This window comes from Pseudophryne corroboree, chromosome 4, assembly GCF_028390025.1.
Source record: "Pseudophryne corroboree isolate aPseCor3 chromosome 4, aPseCor3.hap2, whole genome shotgun sequence".
Taxonomy (NCBI): Eukaryota; Metazoa; Chordata; class Amphibia; order Anura; family Myobatrachidae; genus Pseudophryne; species Pseudophryne corroboree.
Genome location: NC_086447.1, coordinates 96,866,135 through 96,891,878, shown reverse-complemented (window position 1 = coordinate 96,891,878; position 25,744 = coordinate 96,866,135). Strand labels below are relative to the sequence as shown.

Sequence of the window (25,744 nt, the reverse complement as noted above, 5' to 3'; positions counted from 1 at the left end):
CTTGCATTTCTCCTGGTTTTAATCAGCCACAGAACCTGTGTAATTCATGAGTGTCCTGGTTTAAAGGGATAGTATGGTAAGCGTACCTTGTATTGCCCCTCGTTAGCCATTCAAGGCGTTACAGTGAAGATGTGATCAAGTGATCAAGCTCTCGGAGCGAAACGCGCGTCACTTTCGGTCCTGGCGCCCGAACTTCCGGTCGTACGGACCGCGGCCGCCGGCGCCTCACTCCTTGATTCCTGCCCCGTCCACTGGTCTGAGGGTCTCCTGAAGAGGTTGGGTAAGACAGCCATCGGCTCTTGCCCGAAAACGGGCTCTCCTTGCCCAACCGCGGGTCCCCCTTGCTTTCCCACAGGGTTCACCATGCACTCCCCATCCATTAGGGGAAAGCAGTTAAATCTATATTATGTGATATATCCATATATTTATATCTTCATGATTATTATGCTTAACATTTCTTTTGGTGCATAACTACTGGGTAAGGGTGGAGAAGGAGGAACCCTCTCACAAGGGACATTTGTAATTTGCAATTACCATATATGCTCTAATCAATAGGGATATTACTATACTGTAGATACATTTTCTATTGGCTCTTGGCTGAAAACGGGCTCTCCTTGCCCAACCGCGGCTCCCCCTTGCTTTCCCACAGGGTTCACCATGCACTTCCCCATCCATAAGGGGAAAGCAGTTAAATCTATATTATGTGATATATCCATATATTTATATCTTCATGATTATTATGCTTAACATTTCTTCTGGTGCATAACTACTGGGTAAGGGTGGAGAAGGAGGAACCCTCTCACAAGGGACATTTGTAATTTGCAATTACAATATATGCTCTAATCAATAGGGATATTACTATACTGTAGATACATTTTCTATTGGCTCTTGGCTGAAAACGGGCTCTCCTTGCCCAACCGCGGCTCCCCCTTGCTTTCCCACAGGGTTCACCATGCACTTCCCCATCCATAAGGGGAAAGCAGTTAAATCTATATTATGTGATATATCCATATATTTATATCTTCATGATTATTATGCTTAACATTTCTTCTGGTGCATAACTACTGGGTAAGGGTGGAGAAGGAGGAACCCTCTCACAAGGGACATTTGTAATTTGCAATTACAATATATGCTCTAATCAATAGGGATTTTACTATACTGTAGATACATTTTCTATTGTCCTTATCATTGCGGAGATTACAAAGCCCACCTGTTGCTTGGGCTGTTTTGGAGCACAATTGTAATAGAGTCTCTACTATTCTACCATTGTGGGCACTATAAAGCCCTCCTGCTGCTTAGGCTGATTGGGAGCACAACTGTGAAGAGTCTACTTTTTGGTAATATCAATCTCAAGACCCCATAGTCAGCATTATTGTTTGAAGTTAGAATACCACTGACCAGATCTCCCAGCAAGAATCTATAAGTCTACTGTACTATTATCATTATTCATTTCTGACCATATATAATCTAATATCCATTTATTTTGTGATTGATCCTGGGTCCCAATACAATCGGAAAATGGTGCGCCTAGGAGACAAATTTACCTACGGTCAGACCGCACTGAGTATGCCCAAACTCGTCTGATCTTGGAAACCAAGCACTGCAGGGCCTGGTCTGTACCTGGATGGGGAACCACCAGGGAATACTAGGTACCGTAGGTATTTTACTCTCCAACAGTTTAAGCAACTTGGGACTCATTATATCAATCTGATCTCAGGTCAATAGCATTTGTCAGATCATATCGGACTCGAGGTAGTGACCTCATTCATATAAATTCCTGATTAGAGAGGATATGTATGAATTATCTCTATGGATGAGGGTTTATTTATTTTCGCTCACCTATATTATAATTTTGCCCATAATAGGTACATTGGTACTGGCAAACACTTATGCTCTTTAATCATTGATGACAGCTCTCGCTTTTTCTTAAAGTATATATCAATAAAAGTTATTTTTTAATAATTTCATCATTTTAATTTTTCAAGTGTGCCCAGGAAAAGGCCTATAGTTGCTTTTTTTGGTTCTTTGTTTTCTCTTTGTTTCATAATTGTTATAACTATCTTCCTGGAGCACCACCAACTATTTGCTGAATTTATTATTTAAGTAGGCCTTTATGTTGGTTTAATAATAATACTACTAAATTCACTGAACTGAAATCGTTATATCCTGTGCAGATTTATTTCTTTTTGCTGTTACAGTGAAGGTAACAGCTTGAAATCCACTGCATTATAGTGACTTGTTTTTATTGTTAGTCTTATGCTTTTACAAAAGGACAAGCTGTGTTCGTAGTCGTACTGTACCTTTAACAGAAGCTACATGATACTTTTGCAAATGTGTTTGTCTTAGCTACAAGGACCGTCAAGAAACAAAAGGATTATTTGTAAGCATCCAAGTAAAATACAGATTTGCCTCTTTAATAATACAGTTTCTTTTTCTTCCTCCTTCACACTAAACATGGTAATCCTTTCACTTCACAACCGGCTGACACAACAGCTGAAAAATAAACAAACAAGTATATATTACAGAGTGGGAGGAGATGTACATACTGTATAATGACTGATCCAAGAGCCACATGTATTATGAGCGGTGGAGTCTACCATTGCCCTGATGACAAGGTGTCTGCTTGCAGAAGGTTTTCTCATTTACAGTCTGTCTACAGAACAAGCTGTTAGCTAACGGTTTTCTGCAGCTCAGGAATCTAACAGAGAGAACGTTGAGGGTTCAATTCAATTAGGAGCGAGCTGCGAGATGCCATTTAATAAAAGCATTTTACTAGTTACCAGCCCGTCAAAATGACGGAACTACAAACCAGTAATATCAGCACTGGCGACTGTGCGCGCCCCAAACGGAGCAACACTTGAATTGCTCAGTTGGCACCATCTATTGCCCACCGAGCGCATAACACTTGAATTCACTCCCCCATAGTGGTAAGGAGCAGCGTCAGCCTTTCATTATAAACGATTGACAAAATGTAGTGGGTGGTCTTCAGTATGCCGACTGACGGGATCCCGGCGCACAGTATACCGGTGCCAGAATCCCGTCAGCCGGCATACCGACACTTATTCTCCCTCGTGAGGGTCCACGACCCCCATGGAGGGAGAATATGCGCCACCGTGCCCGTAGCATGGCGAGCGCAGCGAGCCCACAAGGGGCTCATTTGCGCTCGCCACACTATCGGTAAGCTGGCGGTCGGGCTCCCGGCGCCGGAATGCTGGTCGCCGGGAGCCCGACCGCCGGCATACCATACTGAGCCCAATGTAGTCACTTCAAATTACCCCAAAATAAAAATTTTTGCACTTTTTTAGTATTTTCTGTTTAATTTCTTTGTAATTAATCGAAATTTGTTTGCTTAACCTAATTTTGCACAAATCAGCCACTATAGAGCATCCAGTATTTTCTTTTTGCCTACCAACAGCCTTCTGTATGATACTGCTAACAAAGGGGGTAATTAAGAGTTAATCGCAGCAACAAATTTGTTAGCAGTTGGGCAAAACCATGGGGGTCATTCCGAGTTGTTCGCTTGCTAGCAACTTTTTTCAGCGCAGTGATCATCTCAACCGCAGCTAAACTGAGCATGCAGACACGCTGAAATGATCGCAAGGGCTTAGTAAGTCTAGAGCTACTTAGAAACTGTACAATATGTTTTTGGCCCGCTCGGCAGCACACGCGTTCGCACACTTGCCCCATAGGCGGTGACTATTTGATCGCAAGCCAGCAAAAAGTTGCTAGCGAGCGATCAACTCGGAATGACCCCCAATGTGCACTGCAGGTGGGGCAGATATAACATTTGCAGAGAGAGTTACATTTGGGTGGGTTATTTTGTTTCTGTGCAGGGTAAATACTGGCTGCTTTTTACACTGAATTTAGATTTCAGTTTGAACACACCCCACCCAAATCTAACTCTCTCTGCACATGTTACATCTGCCCCCCCTGCAGTGCACATAGAGGGTCATTCTGACCTGATCGCACGCTACCGTTCATCGCAGCGATCAGGTCAGCAGTGCGCATGCGCCTCAGTACGCCGGTGCATGGCTGACAGCTGACGGCTGTCATTGCCCAGCGATTGCCTCTGCCTGATTGATAGGCAGAGGCGGTCGCTGGGCGGGAGGGGGCGCCACGGCTGCGTTTGGCCGCCATTTTGTGGGCGCAGTCTGGCCAACGCATGCGTGGCTGGACCGTGCGGGGGGCAGGCCGCAGCGGCTGCGTGGAGTCACACACGGCCGCTGCGACCCGGGCACCGACGAGTAGCTCACAGCCAGCACGTAAAAGCTGCGCTGGCCGGGAGCTACTCCTGAAGTGCAAAAGCATCGCTGCTGAGCGATGCTTTTGTACTTCTGTGGGGGAGGGGGGGGGGGGCGCTGACATGTGGGGCGGACTAGCCCTGTGCTGAGCGTCCCCCGCATGTCAGTGTGCCTGATCGTAGCCCTGCAAAATTTTGCAGGGCTACGAACAGTTCTGAATTAGGCACATGGGGGGTCATTCCGAGTTGTTCGCTCGGTAAAAATCTTCGCATCGCAGCGATTTTCCGCTTAATGCGCATGCGCAATGTCCGCACTGCGACTGCGCCAAGTAAATTTGCTATGCAGTTAGGATTTTTACTCACGGCTTTTTCATCGTTCTGGCGATCGTAATGTGATTGACAGGAAATGGGTGTTACTGGGCGGAAACAGGCCGTTTTATGGGCGTGTGGAAAAAAACGCTACCGTTTCCGGAAAAAACGCAGGAGTGGCCGGAGAAACGGGGGAGTGTCTGGGCGAACGCTGGGTGTGTTTGTGACGTCAAACCAGGAACGACAAGCACTGAACTGATCGCAGATGCCGAGTAAGTCTGAAGCTACTCAGAAACTGCTACGAGGTGTGTAATCGCAATATTGCGAATCTTTCGTTCGCAATTTTAAGAAGCTAAGATTCACTCCCAGTAGGCGGCGGCTTAGCATGAGCAAATCTGCTAAAATCCGCTTGCGAGCGACCAACTCGGAATGACCCCCATGGTTTTGTCCAACTGCTAACAAATTTGCTGCTGCGATCAACTCTGAATTACCCCCAAAGTTGTCACTTTTTAGGGATCCATGAAGGTCTCCCCACTGTTGCATTCACTTCTCTCAGGTCGTATTTTGTAGACAATTCATAAACCACTGCCGCGAGTACTGCGAATAGACACTTCCAATTGGAGCAGAGAATTCTCAGGTGTGCACATTCATGCAAAGCCTGCGAGTTCCATGATGAAACAAACTCGCTTTCACAGACTCGCACCTGATTGGATTCACCCGAGTCTCCAGTCCGGAAGGGCAAAGTTGTGGCAAAGTTGGAATTCTGCTGAGGAAAAGGCCGTTTCGCCGATATGCAAAATTACAGTAATACATACTTCAATTTCCATTTTTTTCTTTCACCACTCCACAGAATGACAGTTTTGCAATGCTTTCTTTTTGCATCCAGACGTCGCTGCCTATAGATGTAGCTTGGCTGGCAATTATCAATTTACATACTCGGCTCTGTGACATGGGGCCTAATTCAGACAAAATTTTGCCTAGGGCATCAAATTGGCTAGGGCTGGCTTTGGCTGGACAAATGGCGCGTTGTGAATAACTGACGTGGAAACTGCATGTGAGATGTGAACGTCAGCTACCAAGGTGCATAAGGGGGGACCGTCATGCAACAGTGGAGCAGCTGACCTTCAGACCTCCATACTGAAACCTGATCTAAAGGCCCCATACATCAGCAATCAGGAACAAACAATTCACAGGTTCTGTGATTCCCCCCCCCCCCCCCCAATTTTAAGATTCCCCAATCCACCAATCTGCCCCCATACATTACAGATACAGGGCCAGATGCATCATCGCTTGGAAAGTGATAAAATGGAGAGTGATAAAATACCAGCCAACCAGCTCCTAACTGCCATTTTTCAAACACAGCCTGTGACATGGTAGTTAGGAGCTGATTGGCTGGTACTTTATCACTCTCCATTTTATCACTTTCCAATCGATGATGCATCTAGCTCACAGAATGTTTCAGTGACTTGCAGATCATTTTCAGCAAATACAGATCTGCCAATCTAAAATGGCTCATCAGTTTACTAATAATGGTTTGCAGATCTGCTGATTGTTACCATAAACTAGCAATCTACAGCCCCAATTGATCTGTGAAATCCAACATGTTGGACAACCTGATTTACCAATCCCAATCACTTTTTGGTTGGAATCTGCGTCCTGTGAGCCCCATACATTGCACAATTTACACAATCATCTACAAAACTCCAATTTGCCCCAATTGATTGCTGATGTATGGGGGCCTTAACTGTATAATTGTGGGAGTGAAAAGTCTGTGCGTACTCTCTGTGATTAATACTAGCCCGAACCACATGGGTGCACTACATTTGCTACATAGCTGTGTGAACAATGCTGCAATATTGTCTGATTTAGGCATTCACAGCTGTTTCATTTTGTTACACATTCTTCTTTCTGATTACTTAGCTCTGTTGTCACAATATATAACACATCATGAAACAATGCATCCCGTATACTGTACTGTGATAGTGTCTCTTCACACTGGGCTCTACTGGAGAAGAATAGAATTTTTGGTAATTTCTTTTTTTCCATTTTACAAATTGCCCTTATTTTCACAGTTTAAGCCTCAATAAAACTTTAGTGGATTATTTAGAAAAGCAACTGTGACATTCTTATTTTTATTCTATTTTCTGAAGTGAGTTTTATATATATATATATATATATATATATATATACACACGTAAACACTTTTTTTTATTTATGGCAATGCGTCAGTGTGCGGGTTTAACTCATTGTTACCTTTTCAAAACCACTATTTTTATATACACTTAAAACAAAGATATACAATTCTAACTCTCTCTGCAAATACACATTGTATTGCCCAACTGCTAACAAATTTGCTGCTGCGATCAACTCTGAATTACCCCCAATGTTCCTATAGCATTAATGCTATACAGTATGTTGCAAATAGAGAGATTACCTTCAGACGCATATATAGTGGTCTATTCATGAAGCAGTGGAAAAGTGAGCCCGTGGGGAAGTTGCCCATGGCAACCAATCATCTGCTCCGTACAATTGTATAGTATGCAAATTATAAATGTTACTTCAATGCTGATTGGTTGCCATAGGTAACTTCTCCACTAACTCACTTCTCCGCCCTTTTCACTGCTTCATGAATAGACCCCATAGTGTTCAATCTACTGTCAAGTTCCAAAGCTGTATACCATGTCATAACTCCTACTTATGTGTTCTAAGCAAATAATCATAACATGTTACATAACAACTACATTGTATAATATATAAGTAGTATTCACTTCAACTGAGCCATGATGCCTATTAACCAATGTCACAGGATAACCTCAGTGATGAAGGTTTTGGGATGGGGCATCTCTGTATACATCTGAAAGCAGTAGGTCATTAGGTCTCACCGGGGGATGCATTTAAATTACCACCAGTCGGAATCCCAGCGGTCGCAATACCGATGCCGTAATCCCAACAGGGGTACAATCCCACCGCAGGATTCTTCCTCTGTGGGTGTCCACGACACCCATAGAGGGAGAATAGAACCTGTGGCGAGCGAAGCGATCCCCCGTGCCCGCAACGCGGCGAGCGCAGTCAATCCTATACCAATCCCCTCACCAACAAGTGGACTGAAAAGAGTTGTACAGTTTAATACTCGGAGGGCATATTATGACAGTCACATGATGCCCACATCTTCTGCCTAACATGGAGACAAAGCCAGTACTGCTCTCTCTCATGAGACCCCACAATAAATCTGTGATCTCTGGAAGCATTGGTTTACTAAATGCATTAATGTGTGATGTGAAATCAGCTGGAGCAACTTTCTTAACAATAACTTTGGTTCTGATTTTAATGTTGGAGGAGAGCATTGTGCGCTGTCTCCTCTGCCACCCAATTCAGTTGACACAATTCAGTATCTCCAGGTGCAGATATTTATATCTGCACCTGGAAAAAAAGAATTTACTTACCGATAATTCTATTTCTCATAGTCCGTAGTGGATGCTGGGACTTCCGTAAGGACCATGGGGAATAGCGGCTCCGCAGGAGACTGGGCACAAAAGTAAAAGCTTTAGACTAGCTGGTGTGCACTGGCTCCTCCCCCTATGACCCTCCTCTAAGCCTCAGTTAGGATACTGTGCCCGGACGAGCGTACATAATAAGGAAGGATATTGAATCCCGGGTAAGACTCATACCAGCCACACCAATCACACTGTACAACCTGTGATCTGAACCCAGTTAACAGTATGATAAACGTAGGAGCCTCTGAAAAGATGGCTCACAACAATAAACAACCCGATTTTTTTGTAACAATAACTATATACAAGTATTGCAGACAATCCGCACTTGGGATGGGCGCCCAGCATCCACTACGGACTATGAGAAATAGAATTATCGGTAAGTAAATTCTTATTTTCTCTGACGTCCTAGTGGATGCTGGGACTTCCGTAAGGACCATGGGGATTATACCAAAGCTCCCAAACGGGCGGGAGAGTGCGGATGACTCTGCAGCACCGAATGAGAGAACTCCAGGTCCTCCTCAGCCAGGGTATCGAATTTGTAAAATTTTGCAAACGTGTTTGCCCCTGACCAAGTAGCTGCTCGGCAAAGTTGTAAAGCCGAGACCCCTCGGGCCGCCGCCCAAGATGAGCCCACTTTCCTTGTCGAATGGGCTTTAACAGATTTTGGCTGTGGCAGTCCTGCCACAGAATGTGCAAGCTGAATTGTACTACAAATCCAACGAGCAATCGTCTGCTTAGAAGCAGGAGCACCCAGCTTGCTGGGTGCATACAGGATAAACAGCGAGTCAGATTTTCTGACTCCAGCCGTCCTGGAAACATATATTTTCAGGGCCCTGACTACGTCCAACAACTTGGAGTCCTCCAAGTCCCTAGTAGCCGCAGGCACCACAATAGGTTGGTTCATGTGCAACGCTGAAACCACCTTAGGGAGAAATTGAGGACGAGTCCTCAATTCTGCCCTGTCTGAATGAAAAATTAGGTAAGGGCTTTTATATGACAAAGCCGCCAATTCTGAGACACGCCTGGCTGACGCCAGAGCTAACAGCATGACCACCTTCCATGTGAGATATTTTAATTCCACAGTGGTGAGTGGTTCAAACCAATGTGATTTTAGGAACCCTAAAACTACATTGAGATCCCAAGGTGCCACTGGTGGCACAAAAGGAGGCTGTATATGCAGTACCCCCTTGACAAACGTCTGAACTTCAGGCACTGAAGCCAGTTCTTTCTGGAAGAAGATCGACAGGGCCGAAATTTGAACCTTAATGGATCCTAATTTTAGGCCCATAGACAGTCCTGCTTGCAGGAAATGCAGGAAACGACCCCTTGGAACAGACAAGGTCCCTGCTGGAGCAGGTCCTTTCTTAGAGGTAGAGGCCACGGGTCCTCCGTGAGCATCTCTTGAAGTTCCGGGTACCAAGTTCTTCTTGGCCAATCCGGAGCCACGAGTATAGTCTTTACTCCTCTCCTTCTTATGATTCTCAGTACTTTTGGTATGAGAGGCAGAGGAGGGAACACATACACCGACTGGTACACCCACGGTGTTACCAGAGCGTCCACCGCTATTGCCTGAGGGTCCCTTGACCTGGCGCAATATCTGTCCAGTTTTTTTTGAGACGGGACGCCATCATGTCCACCTTTGGTTTTTCCCAACGGTTTACAATCACTTGAAAGACTTCTGGGTGAAGTCCCCACTCCCCCGGGTGGAGGTCGTGTCTGCTGAGGAAGTCTGCTTCCCAGTTGTCCACTCCCGGAATGAACACTGCTGATAGTGCCACCACATGATTTTCCGCCCAGCGAAGAATCCTTGCAGCTTCTGCCATTGCCCTCCTGCTTCTTGTGCCGCCCTGTCTGTTGACGTGGGCGACTGCCGTGATGTTGTCCGATTGGATCAATACCGACTGACCCTGAAGCAGAGGCCTTGCTTGACTTAGGGCATTGTAAATGGCCCTTAGTTCCAGGATATTTATGTGAAGAGACGTTTCCATGCTTGACCACAAGCCCTGGAAATTTCTTCCCTGTGTGACTGCTCCCCAGCCTCTCAGGCTGGCATCGGTGGTCACCAGCATCCAATCCTGAATGCCGAATCTGCGGCCCTCTAGAAGATGAGCACTCTGCAACCACCACAGGAGAGACACCCTTGTCCTTGGAGATAGGGTTATCCGCTGATGCATCTGAAGATGCGATCCGGACCATTTGTCCAGCAGATCCCACTGAAAAGTTCTTGCATGGAATCTTCCGAATGGAATCGCTTCGTAAGAAGCCACCATTTTTCCCAGGACTCTCGTGCATTGATGCACTGACACTTGGCCTGGTTTTAGGAGTTTCCTGACTAGCTCGGATAACTCCCTTGCCTTCTCCTCCGGGAGAAACACCTTTTTCTGGACTGTGTCCAGAATCATCCCCAGGAACAGTAGACGTGTTGTTGAAATCAGCTGTGATTTTGGGATATTTAGGATCCACCCGTGCTGACGTAGCACTACCTGAGATAGTGCTACTCCGACCTCTAACTGTTCCCTGGACCTTGCCCTTATCAGGAGATCGTCCAAGTAAGGGATAATTAAGACGCCTTTTCTTCGAAGAAGAATCATCATTTCGGCCATTACCTTGGTAAAGACCCGTGGTGCCGTGGACAATCCAAACGGCAGCGTCTGAAACTGATAATGACAGTTTTGTACCACAAACCTGAGGTACCCTTGGTGAGAAGGGTAGATTGGGACATGGAGATAAGCATCTTTGATGTCTAGAGATACCATATAGTCCCCTTCTTCCAGGTTCGCTATCACTGCTCTGAGTGACTCCATCTTGAATTTGAACCTTTTTATGTAAGTGTTCAAGGATTTTAGATTTAAAATTGGTCTCACCGAGCCGTCCGGCTTCGGTACCACAAACAGCGTGGAATAATACCCCTTTCCCTGTTGTAGGAGGGGTACCTTGATTATCACCTGCTGGGAATACAGCTTGTGAATAGCTTCCACTACCGCCTCCCTGTCGGAGGGAGACGTTGGTAGAGCAGACTTCAGGAACCGGCGAGGGGGAGACGTCTCGAATTCCAATTTGTACCCCTGTGATACTACCTGCAGGATCCAGGGGTCCACTTGCGAGTGAGCCCACTGCGCGCTGAAATTCTTGAGACGGCCCCCCACCGTGCCTGAGTCCGCTTGTAGAGCCCCAGCGTCATGCTGAAGACTTGGCAGAAGCGGGGGAGGGCTTCTGCTCCTGGGAAGAGGCTGCCTGGTGCAGTCTTTTTCCCCTTCCTCTGCCCCGGGGCAGAAATGAGTGGCCTTTTGCCCGCTTGCCCTTATGGGGACGAAAGGACTGAGTTTGAAAAGACGGTGTCTTTTTCTGCTGAGAGGTGACCTGGGGTAAAAAGGTGGATTTTCCAGCCGTTGCCGTGGCCACCAGGTCCGATAGACCGACCCCAAATAACTCCTCCCCTTTATACGGCAATACTTCCATATGTCGTTTGGAATCCGCATCACCTGACCACTGTCGTGTCCATAACGCTCTTCTGGGAGAAATGGACATCGCACTCACTCTAGATGCCAGGGTGCAAATATCCCTCTGTGCATCTCGCATATATAGTAATGCATCCTTTAAATGCTCTATAGTTAATAATATACTGTCCCTATCCAGGGTATCAATATTTTCAGTCAGGGAATCCGACCAAGCCACTCCAGCGCTGCACATCCAGGCTGAGGCGATTGCTGGTCGCAGTATAACACCAGTATGTGTGTATATACCTTTTAGGATATTTTCCAGCCTTCTATCAGCTGGTTCCTTAAGGGCGGCCGTATCGGGAGACGGTAACGCCACTTGTTTTGATAAGCGCGTGAGCGCCTTATCTACCCTAGGAGGTGTTTCCCAACGTGCCCTAACCTCTGGCGGGAAAGGGTATAATGCCAATAATTTATTAGAAATCAGCAGTTTTTTATCGGGGGAAAACCACGCTTTATCACACACCTCATTTAATTCATCTGATTCAGGAAAAACTACTGGTAGTTTTTTCACACCCCACATAATACCCTTTTTTGTGGTACTTGTAATGTCAGAAATATTCAATGCCTCCTTCATTGCCGTGATCATGTAACGTGTGGCCTTACTGGACATTACGTTTGTCTCCTCACCGTCGACACTGGATTCAGTATCCGTGTCTGGGTCTGTGTCGACCATCTGAGGTAACGGTCGTTTTAGCGCCCCTGACGGTGTCTGAGACGCCTGAACAGGCACTAATTGATTTGCCGGCTGTCTCATGTCGTCAACAGTTTTTTGCAAAGTGCTGACATTGTCACGTAATTCTTTAAATACGACCATCCAGTCAGGTGTCGACTCCCTAGGGGGTGACATCACTAACACAGGCAATTGCTCTGCTTCCACATCATTTTCCTCCTCATACATGTCGACACAATCGTACCGACACCCAGCACACACACAGGGAATGCTCTGAAAGAGGACAGGACCCCACGAGCCCTTTGGGGAGACAGAGGGAGAGTTTGCCAGCACACACCAGAGCGCTATATATATACAGGGATAACCTTATGTAAGTGTTTCTCCCTTTATAGCTGCTGTTTTATATTAGCTGCCAATAGTGCCCCCCCTCTCTTGTTTTACCCTGATTCTTGTAGCAGGACTGCAGGGGAGAGTCAGGGAGCCGTCCTTCCAGCGGAGCTGTGAAAGAAAATGGCGCTTGTGTGCTGAGGAGAAAGGCTCCGCCCCCTTCACGGCGGCCTTTTCTCCCGCTTTTTTCAGGAAAACTGGCAGGGGTTAAATGCATCCATATAGCCCAGGAGCTATATGTGATGCATTTCTTTAGCCATATAAGGTTTTTATAGTGTTTTATTGCGTCTCAGGGCGCTCCACCCCAGCGCCCTGCACCCTCAGTGACCGGAGTGTGAAGTGTGCTGAGAGCAATGGCGCACAGCTGCAGTGCTGTGCGCTACCTTATCTGAAGACAGGAACGTCTTCTGCCGCCGATTTCTCCGGACCTCTTCGCTCTTCTGGCTCTGTAAGGGGGCCGGCGGCGCGGCTCCGGGACCCATCCAGGCTGAACCTGTGATCGTCCCTCTGGAGCTAATGTCCAGTAGCCAAGAAGCCCAATCCACTCTGCACGCAGGTGAGTTCGCTTCTTCTCCCCTTAGTCCCACGATGCAGTGAGCCTGTTGCCAGCAGGACTCACTGAAAATAAAAAACCTATTTAAACTTTTACTTCTAAGCAGCTCAGGAGAGCCACCTAGCATGCACCCTTCTCGTTCGGGCACAAAAATCTAACTGAGGCTTGGAGGAGGGTCATAGGGGGAGGAGCCAGTGCACACCAGCTAGTCTAAAGCTTTTACTTTTGTGCCCAGTCTCCTGCGGAGCCGCTATTCCCCATGGTCCTTACGGAAGTCCCAGCATCCACTAGGACGTCAGAGAAATACTGAATTGTGTTCCTGCTGCATACCAATTACACTGTGCGATTCAGCCACTGCGTTTACAGGTTAATAAACCAATCCCTGGTTAAGTTATCCGAAATGTGGACTACCAGCCAGCCATAACTCATCAGTATTAACATTTTACTTCTATTTTCTCACAGAATTATGTAATTTTTCAACCATCTACAAAACTCCAATTTGCCCCAATTGATTGCTGATGTATGGGGGCCTTAACTGTATAATTGTGGGAGTGAAAAGTCTGTGCATACTCTCTGTGATTAATACTAGCCTGAACCACATGACACTAGATTGCTTAGAAATTAAGCACGGATCTCTCCGTGTGTATGCCCCATAGCGATAGCGATACACGCCCCCCCCCCCCCCCCCCCGCCTCACTATCACCAGTTCTAAATTGGCCTGCATGCAGTCACAATCTAGTAGATTGCTCACTTCCCCGCTAGGTGAAATGAGCAGCCCGTCCCCCGCCCCCCTCCATGCTCAGCGCACATCACGCTGTGTGTTGAGAGGGGGGAAAGATGTGTGCTGAGCGGTCTGTGATAGATCGCTCAGCACACATCTCCCCGTGTGTGCCCCCCTTAAATCTCTTGCCAGCTCTAGAATACCGTAATTTCTACAGCCGTTCCGCCTGTTAATGGATACTGTGATCATTTTGGGCGCATTCTGGTTAATCAGGCAACAAAAATACTAAATTACACTACAAATATGACTTCTAAAATGTAATCCTATTGCTCGCTGGGTAATTGCCTGGTGGAGAGCAGACATCCTTTTGCTTTTTAATAAAGACATACATATTAAAGATATTATTCACAGCCGTTGCGAGTGTGCATGTTTGCCCTCTGGAGGACAATGAATGACAGGAATCTCAGCATAGATCATGCGTTTTATTGTACCACATACAGATCTGCTGAGGATCCTCTGCTGGGGACCAGCAACAGGATTGAAAGTATACAGGAAAAGCAGCTGCTTTGAGTGCCAGGAAGAGTAGGGGCAGAGATAATGCACCCAATTTACTTCCTATTGCAAATACCTACTTTTTCATGGCTTAAAATCCATTTTAAACTGCTGAATTTATTGCTGAAAAGGGGCCAATTTGTATTTTTTACTTCAGCACTTGCTATTTTTTTTTGCAATGAATTTGGAAATTGCCTGTTATCACCTGAAATGTTCAAATCTCTATAAGATATAGTTTGTACCTGTAAAGTGGTCTGTGTGAAAATCACTACAGGACTCTGGAGAACTGCAAAAGTGTGTCTTCACTCACTGCAATTATGCTGAATACGCACTGGCTGCTGAGGCACTGCCTGAATAACAAGTGGAAGGCAGTGATGTAACAACTTCCTGCCCTTCACATTAAAGCAACACATTAAGACACCCCACCCCCCCCCACCCCCCCCCACAACAGCCGCCTCCCCTCTTACCTATCACCGGTTGCAGCCTCTTTTCCCAGCATACTCTGCTGTGTGTTGGGCTGCAATGCAGTAGGTCCAGGGGGAAAATTGAGCTGATAGCGCCCCCTTCCTGGATCTGATCATGGCTGGGGAGCACACAACACCCCCCTGTGCAGGTCGGCGCATAAAAAGTTATTTCTGCAGTTCTGACTTCATCTCCAAGCGCCGGGTAAACCAGTAGATCGGGACCCTCGGGGCATGGCCTCGGTCCTGTTAGGCCATGCCCCCAATGTGATGCTGCCCAGTGTCATGCTGGGGGCAAGCCCAGCGCTCTGGAAGTTGCTGGGCTGCCCCCAGCCTCCACGCACATAGCAGGACAGACAGAAGCGCTGACAGCATGTGCTGTCCCCCCAACCTCCTGACCGCCCGCAGGACACTGCGGTCCGGGAGGAATGGGCTCTTAACATGCTGTAAACGGGTCCCGGGTTGTATGACCCGGGTAACCCTTCTACACTACACCCTTACCCGGGTCATTCCAAGTAGGATTCCCGGATCACTGACCCGGGTTTTTTCAGAGGGAGCCGTTTCCACTACCAAAAAAACCCGGGTCAGTGCGCGCCCCCGTGCATAAACCCGCTTTTTTTGAGCTAGCGTAAAAGGGGTATGATTCACATCTCAAGCACAGCGACGCACCACACACAGTGTACCAGAGACATCAGGCTGCGACTTTAACTGCACAGGAATTCATTTTACACGTGTACAAAGTTGCAGGAGAAACACAGCGGAACTTGGGGTGAGATAAAGCTGTGGCTGGTGCATTGGAGCACTTCTTACACAGGTACAGACTCACATCAAACTGGGCAGTGCAAGCTAGCAATGTAGTGTTGTCGCTTCCAGTTATTCTGTTTATGAAAATGAGATGCATATTTCGAGCAATAAAGATGATCAGTTCGGCCGAGACCTGACGCACCAAGAGGGGATATTTTCCGCGACTTGAGCAACAGTGTAAAGACACATCTGTATTTACATTTCTTACATGTGCAGTTGTTCTAACATTCTTTACACATAAATTGATTGTAAACTCTTTTATCCTTTGCACAGTCTGCACTGTAGACCTGAGAGGACAAAGGCAAGCAGTTATGGATTAATAAAAAACAATGAACTGCCCTAACTTTAATAGGCTGCGTGCGAACTGCTTGGTGCCACCCCATCGTGCTCATTCATCCGTGACTGTGGGGGTAATTCCAAGTTGATCGCAGCAGGAAATTTTTTAGCAGTTGGGCAAAACCATGTGCACTGCAGGGGGGGGGCAAATATAACATGTGCAGAGAGAGTTAGATTTGGGTGGGGTGTGTTCAATCTGCAATCTAATTTGCAGTGTAAAAATAAAGCAGCCAGTATTTACCCTGCACAGAAATAAAATAACCCACCCAAATCTAACTCTCTCTGCACATGTTATATCTGCCTCCCCTGCAGTGCACATGGTTTTGCCCAACTGCTAAAAAATTTCCTGTTGCGATCAACTTGGTATTACCCCCTGTAGCTGCAGCTGAGGAACGTATGACTGTGAATCACCAATAGAATTGTTCTGCTAAAACTTGCAAAATCTGTCCCACATAACATACTCTGGATTGGCCAGTGCTTCTGTATATTACGTTACATGCATAATGCATATATTCATAGATGTGCCTCCTTAATCTAGCATATAGATGTGCCTGGAGACAATGCACTTTTCCTGCATCTGCATCCCCTACTTGTACTGCATTTTCATGTCCACACCCCTAATCACTAGCGTTTTTATAATGGGTGCAGTGGGTGTGGTGCACAAGGGCCCCTGGGTTCAGGGGGGCACACACTGATCATTGCCAGGCGCTGCAGCTACTGCAATAATCACAGCCAAAATGCCGCAGCAGACCGTGCCGTGAAGAGGAGGGGGCCCACCCGGAGTCTTCACAAGGGCCCCACCTCTGTTAAAACGCTCACGGGCCCCTAATCCTTTTTTTTGAAGACCAATGGACCACAATTGTTAGTTATGTGCATCACAAAATACTGGGCCCAGTTGGGCCCATGTGCAATGTTTTTAGCAAGACATTTTATTATTATTATTGTTGTTATTATTATTATTATTATTAATATTATCCTTTATTCATATGGCGCCACATGTGGTACACAGCGCCTTCCAAAGCAAATAAACAAAGTCCGTTTGAACAAAACTATAAAATGATCAGATGCTCTTTCCACTAACTCCATACTTAGTTGTTGTGGACATTATGGGGCTCATTCAGACCCCACCGCTGATGCGGCCCACAGCGCAGTTTGCCGATGGAGGCAAAATGTGCATGCGCAGCGGGTGCATCACGGCTGCGCGGCCACACACATTGTGGTTGTATTGTTCATTCTAGCACCCTGCACCTTTCAAAATCCGTGCAGTTCCTCTTTCCTGCCTGGGGTGTTGCTCTCTGCTGTGATGCTTCTCAGCACACTCTGATCTGTTACTCAGTGCTGTGATACAGACCTGGGTGTGCGGTGCAGCACCAGAGCAGAGAGCGACACCCCAGGCACGAAAGAGGAACTGCACAGGATTTGAAAGGTGCAGGGTGCTAGAATGATGTATGCAAACGCAATGTGATTGACAGAGGCGGGTGTTCGCGAGGCGGCGCTCCGAGTTAAAAAAATGGCAGCCAGGGGTCAACCTTAGTTCTGATGCGGACGCATTGGGAGGTGTCCTAACACATGCTGGGTGGCCTTGCCCAATGCTGGGCAGCCACCACCATGTGAGGAGATGGATGCAGATCCGGCTGCGTATGCAGCGATCTGCGTCTGTCTCTGAATATACAGTACTTGCCCTTTCTTACTCTATATAAAAAAAAAATAAAAAAATAAGAAAAATTGCCTTTTAATGGAAAAAATGTCTCCATATTTGCTGTAGAGATTGCACTGTTATCATACCCTTGGCTATTAGTACTTTTTCTCCTGCAACAATAACCTTTGTTTGGCTGGCCTTTAAATATCTTCCATTCCATTTATTTATTGTTATATCCTCATCCTGGATTTGAACGGTTACTGGTTCCTAAGCGGTTGAGTTTCTTTCTTTTTGTTTGTTTCTTTTTGTAGTGAACTGTTGACCAAACTGAGCGCTGGATAATCAAGGTGAGCCCTCATTAGGCGACGCAGTACGTTTAGGGTCAAGGCCAGAACACTGCTGTGTATTTCTCATAAGAGGATTGCGTTCAGATACTGTACCTTATTTTATTTCTCAGCTGTGTCAGAGTAGAGAGATGTACAAAGGGAAATGCCATCGTTCTGTATGTCTTGTTACCCTTGTTGCACTAAAGAAAATACACAATGCAAAAATGCATTGCTTTTCAAATGTTATTGTCTGCAATGTGCATAAAGATGATTATGTACATTGTTGGTAAATTATAGCTGCAGACTGACACCCTCTAATTAGTCGTTTGGAAGATGGGAGCCATTCATATTGTTAAATGGGCTCTGAGACAGCTAATAAGGCTCAGAAGGTGTAATTTATAATGAAGCATTATCTATTCCTCTTCTTGTTTAGTGTCATATTGGCTGTTTTTCTACCCAGTACATCAAAATAGGATCATCTGGGTATCAATCAACACAAGAGCACAGTGTAAACTGAGTGGCATGGATTGCCCTAACCTATATTTATGGTTTTGTGGGGGGTTTTGACATATAAAAGTGGGAAAGGACTAGAGGTACCAACCAGCCGGTTGCTTAGGGCCCCACAGGGTCTCAATCTGACTAAAGGTTTATTAAAATTAATGTAACAGCCCCTCTGTGACAGTGGGTGGAGTGATACAGTGCTCTTTGTGTAATCTGTTTCTGAAGTGAGGGGCGGAGTGATACAGCTCAATGTGATTTGCCCTGTCAGAGAAAGAGGTAGCAAATTAGGTTCCCGTGGCTACCCACCACTGTAGCCACTTTGAATGTGACTCAGAATCAGCCCCTGATTGAGCACAGTGATAAAATTAAGAGATGCAGAGCAGTGATACAGTAAAGAGATGCAGAGCAGTGATACAGTAAAGAGATGCAGACAGTGATACAGTAAAGAGATGCAGAGCAGTGATACAGTACAGAGATGCAGAGCAGTGATACAGTAAAGAGATGCAGAGCAGTGATACAGTAAAGAGATGCAGAGCAGTGATACAGTAAAGAGATGCAGAGCAGTGATACAGTAAAGAGATGCAGAGCAGTGATATAGTAAAGAGATGCAGAGCAGTGATACAGTAAAGAGATGCAGACAGTGATATAGTAAAGAGATGCAGAGCAGTGATACATTAAAGAGATGCAGACAGTGATATAGTAAAGAGATGCAGAGCAGTGATACAGTAAAGAGATGCAGAGCAGTGATACAGTAAAGAGATGCAGAGCAGTGATACAGTAAAGAGATGCAGAGCAGTGATACAGTAAAGAGATGCAGAGCAGTGATACAGTAAAGAGATGCAGAGCAGTGATACAGTAAAGAGATGAAGACAGTGATACAGTAAAGAGATGCAGACAGTGATACAGTAAAGAGATGCAGAGCAGTGATACAGTAAAGAGATGCAGAGCAGTGATACAGTAAAGAGATGCAGAGCAGTGATACAGTAAAGAGATGCAGAGCAGTGATACAGTAAAGAGATGCAGACAGTGATATAGTAAAGAGATGCAGAGCAGTGATACAGTAAAGAGATGCAGAGCAGTGATACAGTAAAGAGATGCAGCACACATCTCTTTCTCCACTCCTTTACAGTACTACTCCACTCATAGGGATTTACAGAGGTCTGCCTCATCACACCTCAGATTTCCTTTACTATATCACTGCTCTGCGTCTCTTTATTTATTGCTGCTCTGCATCTATTTATCACTACTCTGCATCTCTTTACTGTATCACTGCTCTGCAACTCTACTGTATCACTGCTCTGCATCTCTTTACTATATCACTGCTCTGCATCTCTTTACTGTATCACTGCGATGCATCTCTTTACTGTATCACTGCTCTGCATCTCTTTACTATATCACTGCTCTGCATCTCTTTACTATATCACTGCTCTGCATCTCTTTACTATATCACTGCCCTGCATCTCTTTACTACTTTATATCACTGCTCTGCATCTCTTTACTATATCACTGCTCTGTATCTCTACTGTATCACTGCTCTTTATTTCTACTGTATCACTGCTCTTTATCTCTACTGTATCACTGCTCTGCATCTCTTTACTATATCACTGCTCTGCATCTCTTTACTGTATCACTGCTCTGCATCTCTTTACTACTTTATATCACTGCTCTGCATCTCTTTACTATATCACTGCTCTGTATCTCTTTACTGCTTTATATCACTGCTCTGTATCTCTTTACTACTTTATATCACTGCTCTGCATCTATTTACTATATCACTGCTCTCCATCTCTTTTCCTTTTAATTTAGCATTGTGCAACCACATGACGTGCTGGAGGAGTAATTTAACCACTTAACTAACAAATTTATCTTTTTTTAAAGTAATGAAAGATTGTTAATTTTATTTAATTAAGGTAAAACCATTTTTAAAAATGTAATTCCATATTTTATGGAAGATAAAAGATGCCTAGATTATGTCTCACAAAATCCCCCCCCCCCCCCCCATAGATCCCTATAGTAAAATTACCTCCCATCCTCTCCGTGACATTGTATCCCCAGTGTCATTTCCCCCTTTATCAGTGTCTGTAGATTACCATTGTGGCACTATATCCCACCCCACCACCACACTAGTGCCTTGAGTCACCATGTATGTAGAGCAAACCCCTTCCCCCAGGGCCAGTACTCTTTTATGTGTATTACCCATCCCCTACCCCTCCAGTGCAAATAGTCCTCCACCCCCAAGTGTCAGTATCCACCTCCCCAGTGGGTCTTTCCTCCCTACATGCAGAGTCCAGTGGAGCATGTGTTAGGGGGGATTGATCATCAGTCCCCCCTGCTGTAGTGGATAACAGTGCTCAGTGGAGAGCACTGTAAAATTGCTGCAGGTTGGCATTTATATTGTCAGTAGAATGATAGCTAGCTCAATATTGGGATATTGCTTCCAACACTGTGTGGCCTTCCTCCCAGAAGGAGTGTCCATCAACATTCATCAGCTACAGCAGATGTACCCTGAGGCTTACCGGTAAGACTCTTATGTCTTGTGGGATGCCACAACAGTGACATGTTACTCATTAAAACCTGGTATCCCCTGAGGGGTTGTCTATTAACTTTTCCACCAATTGTGGACATCATAGCAGCTAAAAGACACCAAGAAGGGTGCTCCTTTTAGAAACCATACCAGATACATCAACAGGGTAGCAGCATTGGCTATGTTAACATACATACTGCTAGACTATAGGAACACACCTATATTCCAGATATCTTACCCTGAGGACAGTCTGAAGTACTGTATAGCAGTTCACTATTGCTAAACGTTTATGGAAATTCATCTGAATTTTAGATCACTCAAAGAGCATTTTGACTTGATATTTAGTGGTGTTTGAGACCTTCATTTGAAGAAGTAAATTAGATACTTCCACATTACATCTTACTTATTTTCCACAAGCTACTACTACTATACTATTATAGTGGCCTACTGATTCTCTCCCAATATTAATGACCCATCCTCACAATACACACCCATTGGTTACAGATAGTGAGCACTTTAGCTATTATTTTTTTACTAGTATAGTTACAAAAGCAACAGCCCTCTCCAATTGGTAATTTAGCAGTTTCTTCCACATTCATCTGAACACAACCCCCCCCCCCCCCCCCCCCCCCACCGCCCCGCCACGCCCCCACCCCCCTTACTTAAAATCTTGAGATTGTATGAATGCTGTAAACAGGGCCGGCAATAGAAATCTCGGGGCCCGGTACACTGATACCTCTGGGGCCCCCCTCTTCCCTCCAAACACCTCCCGCTCCCCCCCCGGATATCAGACCCGCACATCCGTCCCTTGCATGTGCCAATAAATGTATTGCCATATAGGTGTATTGTTCAGGTGAACACAAAGAAATAGAGAATTTGACAGCAGATAAGAACCACTTGGCCCATTTAGTCTGCCCTAAACACGTGTACACACACTGATTTACACACAGTATATCTTTGGAGTGTGGGAGGACACTCAAGTACCCAGAGGAAACCCACACAAGCATGGGGAGAATATACAAACTCCACACAGTTAGGGATGTTATTATACTTACATACAGTACACTGCACTACTGCTGAGCAAAGTGGACCATAATATATTATCTGCACTTTGAATAGAAGTCCTCTACCAGTGAAATTAGTATTTGTTATTAATATTGTTGAATTGCTGGCATAATGTTATTTAATTCTAAAATAACATTATGCCGACAATTCAACAATATTAATAAAAACCACTAATGTCACTGCTATCAGGTAGAGACGTTCTATTGAAAATGCAGATAGTGTTATAGCATATCCTCAGCAGTAGTGCAGTATATTTTTATTACATTGCATATTGAATGTTTTTTTAAATATTATAAAAAAACACAGATAATATTCACTATGCACTTTAATAAAAATATGCTGCATTACTTTGAAATAGCATTGCATTATTGAATATTATCTGGTTTGTTTGTATTTTAAAACATTGTATGCTCTGGCTCATGAGAGACACTGCGTGACAGCGTTTCCACACTCTGACTGCTGTCACTTACCAAAATACCACTGCTATCCTCCAGTTCCAAGCTGCCTGGGCTGTTTCTCCTGCAGTCCAGTGTTTCTCCTGGGCACTGGACTGGGCTCCTCTTAGGACCATCGCCACTGCACAGACTTAAGTGAACTGTGAAAGGCGGGGAGTAAGTGAAGGGTGTAGCGTCGCATGGATGCGTCATGTGATATCTACGCACACAGTGGGACACGGACAGGTGACTGTGGGCAGTGGCTGGGTTACCGCCGCAGAGAGGGGGGGGGGGGGGGGGGGGGTTCCAGTGGCAAACGCAGGATTTCCATAGGGGGGTTTCCGTACATGTATGTATTCATGTGTTTGTATACGTATATGTGTGGGTGGGTATACATGTACTGTGTTTGAATATACTGTATATAATCCCAGTAAAAAAGGCAGGTGCACTCAGATTTTACAAAAAATTAATGATGCAAAGTCACAGCATATCAACATGTCAGGGCTACGGGCCCCCGAAACGTGAATATGCTGTGACTTTGCATCATTACAGTTTTTTTGTAATATCTGAGTGCACCTGCCTTTTTTATCGGGATTATAATTATTTACAGAGGGCACTTGAGTATTATTTTGAATGTCAGAGGAGTGGCGGACCACCGTACATACACATACAGTAGCATGCATACACACACACACACACAAACAGTATACATGGACACAGCATACATACACACACACACAATATAGCACACATAGTATACATGCACACAGCATACATACAAACACACACACAGACTATACGTGCATGCGGCATACATACAGTATACATGCACGCAGCATACATACACACTGCATACATACATACATACACAGTATACATACGCATAGCATACATACACACAGTATACATGCATACATACATACATGCATTCATAGTATACATACACACACACTATACATGCATATAGCATGCTTTGCATACACACACACTACACATGCCATACATACACACACCATTATAAGTAACTACAGCCTTCTATCACCATCCCCCCCAGCCAGCCTATTTTATTACACACCACCGGCCTCTCCTTCAATCCCAACATACAGTATCTAACACCCACCTGGATTCAGTGAGAGTATTGGACACATCCACTGCCTACCCAGTGCCCTCACCATCACCAGCCTTTTTCTCTTTCACCTCACGTATAAGTACAGTACCTCCTGAGAGGAGCTGTGTGCTGCGCTGTCACTGCAGCTCCCTCTACAGGCACCAAGAAGCAAGCGTCTCTGTGTAAGGATGGAGCTGCTGCAGCCTGTCAGTTCCTCACGCTGTATACACACACAAAAAACGATCAGCAGCGCAGATGGATCGGCGGCCAGGGGGGGTTTCTAGGTACTCGGAAACCCCCCCTGCGTGCGCGTATGGGTTCCACCGACGGAGTTATCAACTATACAGTGCCACGGCTTTCTTCCGGCCAGCGCAATCCATTTAAATTTTACCCCATCCTACGTGTTGCACTGACACAGCTTGATGCCATGGTTGATGCCCAGATCCTTGGGGCCCCTCACAACGTCGGGGCCCGGTACGGGTGTCCCCTTTGACCCCCCCTGTCGCCGGGCCTGGCTGTAAATAGGAGACTGAAGAAGGAACTAGAGTAATTTTCTGAAATTAACTGGGTTTATATTCAGCAAATATATCCTGTACCATTATTGTCCCTTATTCAGGTGTCACATTGATTGTTCATGCGTTGAATATTTAATGACAATAAAACCAAATTCCAATTCCAATTCTTCTTTTCCCTGAGAATGTGGCCAGTCACCTCTTTCATATGGGCTGATACTATTAGCCGCAGGACATACCACGCGGCTGCATCTCCCAGGTTTAAACCCCGGAGCTATTTAATTATTTGTCAATTTCTACAAGCTATAAGCCAACGGGTGATGTGTGTTAACTCATACTGTATCTCCTGGATTAAGTGCCCTCTCATAGCTCCTGGGTTAAGTGCCCTCTCATAGCTCCTGGATTAAGTGCCCTCACATAGCTCCTGGATTAAGTGCCCTCACATAGCTCCTGGGTAAAGTGCCCTCTCATAGCTCCTGGGTTAAGTGCTTTCTCATAGCTCCTGGGTTAAGTGCCCTCTCATAGCTCCTGGATTAAGTGCCCTCACATAGCTCCTGGATTAAGTGCCCTCACATAGCTCCTGGGTAAAGTGCCCTCTCATAGCTCCTGGATTAAGTGCTTTCTCATAGCTCCTGGGTTAAGTGCCCTCTCATAGCTCCTGGATTAAGTGCCCTCACATAGCTCCTGGATTAAGTGCCCTCACATAGCTCCTGGGTAAAGTGCCCTCTCATAGCTCCTGGGTTAAGTGCTTTCTCACAGCTCCTGGGTTAAGTGCCCTCTCATAGCTCCTGGGTTAAGTGCCCTCTCACAGCTCCTGGGTTAAGTGCCCTCTCACAGCTCCTGGGTTAAGTGCCCTCTCATAGCTCCTGGGTTAAGTGCCCTCTCATAGCTCCTGGGATAGTGCTTTCTCACAGCTCCTGGGTTAAGTGCCCTCTCATAGCTCCTGGGTTAAGTGCTTTCTCACAGCTCCTGGGTTAAGTGCCCTCTCATAGCTCCTGGGTTAAGTGCTTTCTCACAGCTCCTGGGTTAAGTGCCCTCTCATAGCTCCTGGGTTAAGTGCCCTCTCACAGCTCCTGGGTTAAGTGCCCTCTCATAGCTCCTGGGTTAAGTGCTTTCTCACAGCTCCTGGGTTAAGTGCCCTCTCATAATTCCTGGGTTAAGTGCCCTCTCATAATTCCTGGGTTAAGTGCCCTCTCATAGCTCCTGGGTTAAGTGCCCTCTCATAATTCCTGGGTTAAGTGCCCTCTCATAGCTCCTGGGTTAAGTGCCCTCTCATAGCTCCTGGATTAAGTGCTTTCTCATAGCTCCTGGGTTAAGTGCCCTCTCATAGCTCCTGGATTAAGTGCTTTCTCATAGCTCCTGGGTTAAGTGCCCTCTCATAGCTCCTGGATTAAGTGCCCTCACATAGCTCCTGGATTAAATGCCCTCTCATAGCTCCTGGGTAAAGTGCCCTCTCATAGCTCCTGGGTAAAGTGCCCTCACATAGCTCCTGGGTAAAGTGCCCTCACATAGCTCCTGGGTTAAGTGCTTTCTCACAGCTCCTGGATTAAGTGCCCTCTCATAGCTCCTGGGTTAAGTTCCCTCTCATAGCTCCTGGGTTAAGTGCCC

General features: G+C 45.8%; 1 long non-coding RNA gene and 1 pseudogene across 1 annotated transcript; one reads left to right on the top strand and one right to left on the bottom strand.

The window, feature by feature from the left end:
• The first annotated feature begins 1,542 nt into the window (after positions 1 to 1,542).
• LOC134911982 (5S ribosomal RNA) lies at positions 1,543 to 1,661 on the top strand (annotated as a pseudogene).
• A 480-nt stretch (positions 1,662 to 2,141) lies between these two features.
• Positions 2,142 to 23,802, bottom strand: LOC134911135 (uncharacterized). Its single transcript, XR_010176341.1, has 2 exons — positions 23,637 to 23,802; positions 2,142 to 2,493 (listed from the first exon to the last, which is right to left on the bottom strand). It is a non-coding gene; the product is annotated as an uncharacterized LOC134911135 (long non-coding RNA).
• Between the last annotated feature and the right edge of the window lie 1,942 nt (positions 23,803 to 25,744).